The following is a 10961-nucleotide window of genomic DNA, read 5'->3' on the forward strand; positions in this document are numbered from 1 at the left end:
GTTTTTTTTTTATGAAGTGTATAGTTATATATTAGTCAGCCATGCCAAAAATAGTATGTTGCCTAATAAAAGAAAACATAATTCTAAGCCACTTTCCAATGTGAATTTGTTAAACATTTTATCTGCAAATGTAATTGCTATTGAAAAGCAGCATTTGCTGAACTCCTGGTTGTTAGATTTTAAACAATGTTGCAAAGGTCAGTCTCATCCAGAGATAAATCTAAATCTAAACCGACTCCTTATAAGTTTAACCTTTATACTAAATATAATACAGCTGCTTATAACATCAAAAATATCATACGGAGAGATTGGAATGTTTTATCAGCTGACCCAGAGTTGGGAGAACTTATTGAGATTAAACCGCAGGTTCATTTAAAGAAGTCTAAAACATTAAATAATATGCTAGCACCCTCTAAGGCAGGGGTAGGGAACCTATGGCTTGCGAGTCAGATGTGGCTCTTTTGGTGGCTGCATCTTTCTCGCTGCCAAATCTTTCATAAAAAAAATAACCGGGGCGTGGCCTGCACTCGGCGGATAGAAGACGTGTTCTAAGCCTTAGAACACGTCTTCTATCCGCCAAGTGCAGGCCACGCCCTCCTCTGCATCGCATCCGGCGTCCTTGGGACCCACCCTACCTTGCCCCGCAGCATCTTTGGCCAAACATATTGTATGGCTCTCACGGAATTACATTTTAAGATATATGGTGTTTATGGCTCTCTCTCAGCCAAAAAGGTTCCCGACCCCTGCTCTAAGGTATGGGGCCGGGAGAAAAGATCTAGTAATACCTTGGAGCTGAAGGGGACATATAAGTGTGGTAAGAAAAAATGGAGCACGTGCTCTTAAGAAATTTAATGTAGAAGGTATACCCATAGCAAAAGATTTTATTAACTGTCGTTCCATCTATATTGTCTGCTCTGTCCATGCATGGAATTGTATGTAGGGGGGACTATAAGAGCGGAGGGATCAGGATCAGTGAGCACATACGAAATATAAAGGCGGGTAAGACTAATCATGGGGTGTCCCGGCGCTTTAAGGAGACACACAATTGTGTCCCACAGGACTAGTTTTTATGGGGCTTGAACAGATCCCTTCCAATTTTAGAGGTGGGGATCGTTTTATCAAACCGCGACAACGGGAGACATTCTGGATTTAAATTGAGCACATTAGAGCCTCATGGTCTGAATGTTGATATTGATTTAGCGGCAATTTCATTTAAAAAAAATAAATAAATGACATGTGATATATTTGAACTTTTTATATTTTACTTACCCTTTTAGTATTTTCATAGTTAGTCTCCATATAATTTTATTTACTATGAGTGCACCTATAATGATACACTTGGTGCCCTGTATGCAGTCATTACATCTATGCAATAACACAAGTAGTGTAGTCTGATTCATCTCTGTCCTCATATTTTATGAGTTCTCTTACCATGGTGCGTATTTGTCATATACCATTTTGTAACTTTCGAGTCATACGGTTACATTTTACTCTTTACTGATTTAATTACACACGAATGACGTTCTCTCTTTTGCACTGTGGCATCATTCTACAGTGCTGTTACTTTGCCCTAAGTTTGATAGCCATATAGATAGGTGAGACTCCAGTTCTTATTTGGCTCCTGAGGAAACGTGACGGTAATCACGTGGAACGCGTTGAGCTCCTTTTGATATGTCCGTTTGAACATCACAATTTTGTGAGTAGCCTGTGTTGTGCAGGGTTTTATATTTAATAAACGTTATTATGCTTTTTTCTGCTTTCTCTTGATTTATAACCGCTTGAGGACTCGCCCGTTGCTTCAATCAAATCCGTTTCTATTGGTATTTTGGCATGTTGAAACTTGGGTCTGCTGAGTGTTCTAGCTTACCAAACGGTGGCGGATACTTACCATACTTACTACACTTTTTTATCCATATTTTGCACATTGCACTAATGATTTTTAATATGGCTGTTTAAATACGTATTGCACTACCGTTTATACTCGAGTATAAGCCGATCCAAATATAAGCCGAGGTACCTAATTTTACCTAAGAAAAGTGGAAAAGCTTATTGACTCGAGTATAAGCCTAGGCATCCATTTCTTTTAACACACCTGCGCACAGTATCTATGTGGGTCTGCCCAGATATTCCCATAGGATGCTCTCTTCAGCACAAGGCACTTTCATGTAGACACTGTAAGGACATCCCATTTCCAAAACTTTCCCTACCTGCCCATGTTCAATGCGCACACTCTGCGCACACCGTGCGTACCCTACAGCCGCACACTTGACGCACCCACACAAAGAGCGGCGCGCGTCCTCCTGCAGCTCGTCCACGGGGGGGGGGGGTGTTGCGAGTGAACGCATTACCGTATATACTCGAGTATAAGTCGAGGGTGCCTTTTTCAGGACATTATTGGTGTTGAAAAACTCGGCTTCTACTCGAGTATATACGGTATATATATTTTTGTTTTTCTATTTTTATGCGCTTCCATGCGCTACATGTTTTATGAGTTCCTTTGTGTCTGTAGCCCATCATAGGCCTCTGTATAGGAGAAATGGCAATGAGAGGTCAGTAGTTCCCAGTGTTTGAATAGGAAGACATGAATGTGCCCAATCCTAACAGATTGAGTACTGGAGAAAATAAAAGGTGGCTTCATGTCAGCCTCTTTGGCTTTAGCTGATAAAAGAGTGAAAACCTTAGCGCTGATCTACTGGGATTTAATGTCCCTTTCAGAGGAACCTCTAAGGTTTAGTGTCTCTGTCACTTCTTATACAAGTTGCCTGTGCAACATAACCTCATAGGAGCCCATGTTCTGCTCACTGTTCTGTAAATGCTCAGCTGCACTGGTGCTGGAGAGAAAGCTGGGATTATTACAGGATACACAGCTGCATCTTTTCCAACAGGTTTCTGAACTCACTAATAAAAAGTTGGCATTTAGCGTATTTCCAGACTTGGCAACCCCATTACTCCCGTCAGTGTCTGGATAAGTGAAATGACCCATAACAACTACTTGCCCTAGCCGTGAAGCCTTTGGATCAGTGACAATGGGATCTCCTTACCGGATATCGGAGACCGGATTTGCAAATCGTTGAAACCCTATATTTCATTGCAAATAGTACAAAGACAACATAACAAATGCTGAAATGAGAAATTTTACTGCTTTCCCAAAAACGTCTTTTCATTTTGAAATGAATGCCCACAACATGAGGGGAGGCAGGGGCTCGTTTCAGCAACGCTCTGTAACCCTTTGGGAACTGAGGGGACCAATTGCTGGAGTTATGAAAGGAAAATGTTGTCCCATTTTGTATGGGGCCCGGGGCCCTGGGAGAGAAAAGAGAGACATGTTAATATGGAGAGCTGGAGAAACACAAAATATGCAAAACAGTCACACATTTCTTTTCTCCATAACTAAATAATGGAACAGGGCATCAAACTGCACAGAACCTGCTATTTACGTTATATGTGTATAGGTGGGAACATAACAGGGGGCATTTACGACCCACAGGTGCAGGGTGTAAACTGCTATTTTGGACTTTTACCTACAATGCATTTTCCTACAATTTCAGTGTAACTGCAGTGCCTGACACAATTGCAGCTGATGCAGAAAAATTTATAAATTGGATGGAAATGCAATAAAAATGTTCTGGTTGGTGTCACTCCTGGTGTCAAAGGGTGCACTAGCACCCAACCCAACAACTAATGCAGGGCACTGTGTGACACACCTTCACGAGTGACAGTAAAACCCCAAGCACCATGGTGTCAATTGACGCACTGCACTCAATTCCAAACAGACGGCCTAAAGGGCTGAGCAGCATCGAGCGCAACTGTACAGAACTGCAAGGAGTGGCTTTTAACACAAATACATGGTGTAATGTGTGAGGCCCGAAGGTGAAAGTAAGTGTGCGGCACATGTTCCGGCAGGAGGGACAGACTGGGGAAGGGGTTGCTGTGGTGCACTAGTTATGCCGCTGATACCAGTATCTTTAAATATAGGCTTTTTTTTGCATGATGGCTGCCCATTTGTAACATAAAAATTAATATGGCATGGTCAAAAAAATGAATTACATACAATTAGTATGTAAGTTATTTTGCAATAGCCATCTTTGTTAGTCATTTCAAGTACAGTGCCACTACCAACCCCTGTACCTTGGCAGCAGTGGGGGTTTATCAGTCAGTTGGTGTGTAACCCTTGTTATTAACACAGTAAATATTGTATTTCAAAAGTACATTTGGCCCCTGTGCTTCTATCCTTTTAAAAGAATAAGCTGCTTTAACACATTTCCCTGATTTTACATTTTCCCCATTTTTACACAATTTTTTCCTGGTCCTCTGAAAAATATAAAAAGTGGGTTTTACTGTATATGCAGAGCCTTAATATAAGTAACCGCAGGAAAACTGATGGAGAATTGCTTGCATGACACAAGCAAACTCCCATTTTCGTTTGAATGCGCATTTTGTGCCCACAGCAGAAGATTAGGCTTAAGTGGAGGTTTAACGCTTTATGTCTCTGGGACGGGTAGGCATAAGTGCTTCAGCTGAAATGTAGCTGCTAAAGTAGCATAGGCAAGAATTCATTTCAAAACATTTAGCCCTTTTACTTTGCTTTGAGAATTTTGCCGAGAGAGGCGCAAATAGAACTGGGTAAATCTCACATGCAATTTTAGGAATAGTGGATGCCTTTAAAACAGAAACAGAACTGTGCTGCAAATTATGTTTGAGTGCCCACTGTGTGTTCCAGGCCCTGGAGCTAAAGGTGAACCTTTTTTCAACCCCATTCTTGCTAGACCCACCTGCAGCTGACTCACTTTCCCTCTCCAAATCTTATCCAATTTCACTTATATCTCAACCTTACCTTGTCCCAGTTGGCAGAATCGATATTTATTTAATATCCAATTGTTGTGCATTTGCTGAACTCTTTTGCATTTTGCCAGCCAGAAAACTAATAATGACAATAGTGACATTCCGATCATGCACTTGTACAGAATAAATGCTATTATTTTGTCATGTAGTGTTGCTTGCTTGATGACAGGAATACTGTCTAACTAATACTGTCTAGTTCGGGGAGATTAGTCGCCCGTGACAAGGTAGATTTGTTGCGGGCGACTAATCGCCCCGTGTGCCAGAGCCCTAAGTCTCCGACTCTAGCAAACTTGCTCTAAGTATCCACTCTGAGTAAAACACGAGTGCCTAAATATCTCTAAAATCACATGTCTATTTATTGTATGCCAGCTCCCCACAGATCCAGAAAAAGGGAATACAGACCACTAAAGTAAATTCAACCACACAAAACCAGCAAATTATCATTTTGCAAGGATGTAACTGATTTGGTAACTGCATCTTCATTGTAAAGAGCATTATTCTAATTAAAGAAAGACTCCAAACTGGTTGCATTTGCCTTTATTAAAAATAAATTGCATAGAATTGAAAAATAAGCAGCAATAGTAAGAAATAACTCCTTGGTCCGGAAACACGACCACGTACTTCCGATAGCTCGGCTTTGGAATTTAGCATTCGGTTTTATTGCATATGGTTTGTGCCACCAGGGCGTAAAGATGAACATGAAATCTCTTTGTTTTCAATCACACACAATCCCTGTGAGCTTTAATGAATACACAATGGAAAAACACATTTTGGAATAGTCAGTTTACACGGAGTATTTACAAGAATGTTCCATCACCACCCCCTCCTCTAACGAAGCTTTAAAGAGATACAGTCTTTTTTTTTTTTAATGCATGCTCAGCATTTGTTCTTTTTCAAAACCTCAGTCCCATAGTACATAGCTATGCCAACTCTGACAGTCTTTTACTGGCACTAAGAGCAAAAGTCACACTAAGCTGGGAGGGCAGAGCGAACACCTGATGGGCTGGAGAACTGTGTAAAGCTGGCCATACACGCACTGATACCATAGCAAACAAGGTTTCATATGATATTCGGTGCATGTAGAACGGATTGACAAGGCGGTCATTATCGCAAAAGCCTTGGATATCGGCCATCTCATCGATCGGGTGCCTGAGCAAAGGCAAGCGTTTAGGGCTGAATCGTCAGATAGGGGTAGAATTCCCATTGTTTCTACCTCCATATCTGAGGATTCAGCTCTGACCGTTAGTGGAGGATAAGAACGATCCTCCCTGCGACCAATCGTAATTGTAATGTGTACGACCACCTTAAGCAATATATTCAGCCTATCAGATCCAGAGAAGGGACAGTCTGACCACCATATATACTACAGGACTAGGTGAGGGGCTATATATATTTAAGCCAAAAAAAGCAATAGCACATTTTGCATATAGTCTAGAAAGGAATGCAAACATATCTATGGCACATATACAGCCAGTGCCATGGATTTTACATACTATGGTACATAAGCAGTCGTACTGACACTGTACTATTAAACAAGCATCAAACATAACAAATTGCCATTATACTTGCTCATCAACTGCCTTCTAAAGGTTCCATGTTTAGTATAGTGTCCGACGGGAGAAAGCCCTACATCATTTCATTGCTTTGGCAAAGCTGCCCAAACTGTAGTGAACAGAAGGCACATGAGCAAACACAAATTTAAGTGCTGCATAAAACCCTCATCTAAACAAAGAGCACCTTATAGTGCAAAGGTCTAAAATTTTCTTAATGGCAGTAAATTCTTTAAGAAATATATACAGATAGAATGTATAGGGTTGCTATTGTCACAAAAGGGGTGGTTTACCCTTAAGTTAATTTTTAGTATATTATAGAATGCTCTATTGCTAGCAACTCTGCAACTGGTCTTCATTATTTATTTGTAATACATTTTAAATTGTTTGCTTTCCTTTACTACAACTTTCCAGCTTGCAAATGGGGGTCACTGACCCCAGAAGCAAAAAGAAACTATTCTTCTGTGAGCTTATCGATACCTTTTATTTCTTATCTTTCTATTCAGACCCTCTCCTATTCATATTCCTGTCTCTCATTCAAACTGCTGCCTAGTTGCTAAGGTAAACAAGACCCTAGGCAACCAGATAGCTGCTGAACAAAAATCTAAATAACTATGTCTATGTTATACTAAAAGTTCATTTAAAAGTGAACAACCCCTTTAAAAATATCTTAAGTCAGCAATTTCAGGCTATTTTGTAGTTTGCGATTATGAATATATATATGTATACAGTGGAGGAAATAATCATTTGACCCCTCACTGATTTTGTAAGTTTGTCCAATGACAAAGAAATGAAAAGTCTCAGAACAGTATCATTTCAATGGTAGGTTTATTTTAACAGTGGCAGATAGCACATCAAAAGGAAAATCGAAAAAATAACTTTAAATAAAAGATAGCAACTGATTTGCATTTCATTGAGTGTAATAAGTTTTTGAACCCCTACCAACCATTAAGAGTTCTGGCTCCCACAGAGTGGTTAGACACTTCTACTCAATTAGTCCACCTCATTAAGGACACCTGTCTTAACTAGTCACCTGTATAAAAGACACCTGTCCACAGAATCAATCAATCAAGCAGACTCCAAACTCTCCAACATGGGAAAGACCAAAGAGCTGTCCAAGGATGTCAGAGACAAAATTGTAGACCTGCACAAGGCTGGAATGGGCTACAAAACCATTAGCAAGAAGTTGGGAGAGAAGGTGACAACTGTTGGTGCGATTGTTCGAAAATGGAAGGAGCACAAAATGACCGTCAATCGACCTCGCTCTGGGGCTCCACGCAAGATCTCACCTCGTGGGGTGTCAATGATTCTGAGAAAGGTGAAAAAGCATCCTAGAACTACACGGGAGGAGTTAGTTAATGACCTCAAATTAGCAGGGACCACAGTCACCAAGAAAACCATTGGAAACACATTACACCGCAATGGATTAAAATCCTGCAGGGCTCGCATGGTCCCCCTGCTCAAGAAGGCACATGTGCAGGCCCGTCTGAAGTTTGCCAATGAACACCTGAATGATTCTGTGAGTGACTGGGAGAAGGCGCTGTGGTCTGATGAGACCAAAATAGAGCTCTTTGGCATTAACTCAACTCGCTGTGTTTGGAGGAAGAAAAATGCTGCCTATGACCCCCAAAACACCGTCCCCGCCGTCAAGCATGGGGGTGAAAACATTTTGCTTTGGGGGTGTTTTTCTGCTAAGGGCACAGGACAACTTATTCGCATTAACGGGAAAATGGACGGAGCCATGTATCGTGAAATCCTGAACGACAACCTCCTTCCCTCTGCCAGGAAACTGAAAATGGGTCGTGGATGGGTGTTCCAGCACGACAATGACCCAAAACATACAGCAAAGGCAACAAAGGAGTGGCTCAAGAAGAAGCACATTAAGGTCATGGAGTGGCCTAGTCAGTCTCCGGACCTTAATCCAATAGAAAACCTATGGAGGGAGCTCAAGCTCAGAGTTGCACAGAGACAGCCTCGAAACCTTAGGGATTTAGAGATGATCTGCAAAGAGGAGTGGACCAACATTCCTCCTAAAATGTGCGCAAACTTGGTCATCAATTACAAGAAACGTTTGACCTCTGTGCTTGCAAACAAGGGTTTTTCCACTAAGTATGAAGTCTTTTTTTGTTAGAGGGTTCAAAAACTTATTTCACTCAATGAAATGCAAATCAGTTGCTATCTTTTATTTAAAGTTATTTTTTCGATTTTCCTTTTGATGTGCTATCTGCCACTGTTAAAATAAACCTACCATTGAAATGATACTGTTCTGAGACTTTTCATTTCTTTGTCATTGGACAAACTTACAAAATCAGTGAGGGGTCAAATAATTATTTCCTCCACTGTATTTGTTGTTTTTTGCACTTACTATTTTGTTTTTTTACTTTTGTCATTGTTTTGTTCATTTCTAGTTACAGTGGGGCCAATGTTATGTATTGGTGCCAGTGTTATATTGCCAGGGCCAGAATATCTGCCATCCGTACCCACTGCTTCTCATGGCATGTAATATGCTGGTTTTGTAAATACAGACTGCGTCTCACTGTATATAATGTGCCTGGGATGTCAGTAACCCATTGCCTCTCTCTCTAGAAAACTAACTTAAACACATATAAAGGGGAGGTTCACTTATAAGTTAACGTTTAGTATGTTATAGAATGGCCTCTTCCTAGCAACTTTGCAATCGGTCTTCCTTATTAATTTTTTTATAGTTCCTGAGTTCTTGTAATTTTTTATTACTTATTTTTCCATGCAGGCCCCTTAACTATTCATATTCCCATCTCTTGTTTAAACCACTACCTGGTTGCTAGGATAAATAAGACCCTAGCAACCAGATAGCTGCTGAAATACCAAATGGAGAGCTGCTGAACAAAAAGCTAAATAACTGAAAAACCATTAAAAATAAAAGAAGACCAATTGCAAATTGTCTCAGAATATAAATGTCTACAATATATTAAAAGTTAATTTAAAGGTGACCTACCCCTTTAAGCTAATTGATCCTAAACACAAATGGATGGAGAACAGAAGTGCACGTATGAATACTTTTACATCCTAAGCATTTTAGGATAAAAAAGCCCTCCCACCCACACTTTTGCACAGAATCCCTGGGAGTCAGTGGGAACGGCAAGAGGTAGTTGGGAGGTTAATTTTTTACACCAGCAGCGAATCCACTAAGTCTCACATTAGCTGTAGGTCAGTCTGTGTATGGGCCATCTTTAGCCTATAGTCACCCTCCGCCTATGCAGATGGGTACTATAGAAACTTTGGGAGGTATGAATAGAGAGAACTTGTTTCTATTGATAGATGAAGGCATAGATTTTTATACAGGTGTGTTTAATTATATACACATTTGTATGTATATATATATATATATATATATATATATATATATATATATATATATTATTTTTTTTTTTCTTATCATTATTATTATTATTTTTTACCGGGTATGAGATCCTACATCTACCAATGGCCGATGGATGGTGACAAGTTTCAAGCACTGTTTTGATACTCTGTAACTTATATCATTGTTTTTAGTGCATTGTAAGGGTTAATATAATGAGGGAGGAGTTTTGGATGTGTATAAAAGGCATTTTCTGTAAAGGTATACCATACAGCTTTTGAGAAAGTGGTGTGATACCATGAAACACGTCAAGCGTATGGTCCTTTTTTCTGTATAAGCACAACATGCTTTTAAAGAGACTGACTAAATAAAGAAGGAATTTTTAAACAACAGTGTTGGTGTTGCACTTATTAACTCCCTCTCTAAAAAACCTGCACAACTCTTCTCTACCTTTAACTCTCTGCTTTAAAAATAAAATTGACACCATCCGAAATCCGAAACTAAATCCCCATAACCATTCACCTCCCTCCCTACATGCTACCCAGTCTCTTCTTGGCTCCTTCTCCCCAGTGACTGAAGAGGAAGTCTCAAAACTGCTGTCTTCCTCTCACCTTACTACCTGCCTGCTTGATCCCATTCCTACCAAACTTCTACGCAATGCCAACCCCTGTCTTATCAAAGCCTTAACTCATCTATTCAATCTCTCGCTCTCTACTGGAATCTTTCCCTCCCAACTGAAACATGCACTGGTAACCCCTATTCTGAAAAAACCCTCCCTAGATCCTTCCAATCCTACTTACCTCCGACCTATCTCTCTGCTCCCATTCATCTCCAAACTGCTTGAGCGCCTAGTATACAACTGACTGACGCTATTCCTCTGTGACAATAACCTCCTGGATCCCCTACAATCTGGTTCTAGACAACAACACTCCACTGAAACTGCTCTAACCCGACTAACAAATGACCTCCTATCGGCTAAAGCCAAAAAACACTACTCGCTACTAATACTTCTCGATCTCTCTGCTGCTTTTGACACTGTGGATCACCCTCTTCTCCTTCAGTCTTTCCGTTCTCTTGGCCTTCGTGACACTGCCTTATCCTGGTTTTCATCTTATCTCTCAGATCGATCCTTCAGTGTCTCTTTCAATGGGGAATCATCTTCTCCCCTGCCTCTTTCTGTCGGGGTTCCTCAAGGCTCTGTCCTGGGCCCCTTACTATTTTCTCTCTATACC

Source organism: Xenopus tropicalis, chromosome 1, assembly GCF_000004195.4.
Source record: "Xenopus tropicalis strain Nigerian chromosome 1, UCB_Xtro_10.0, whole genome shotgun sequence".
Lineage (NCBI taxonomy): Eukaryota > Metazoa > Chordata > Amphibia > Anura > Pipidae > Xenopus > Xenopus tropicalis.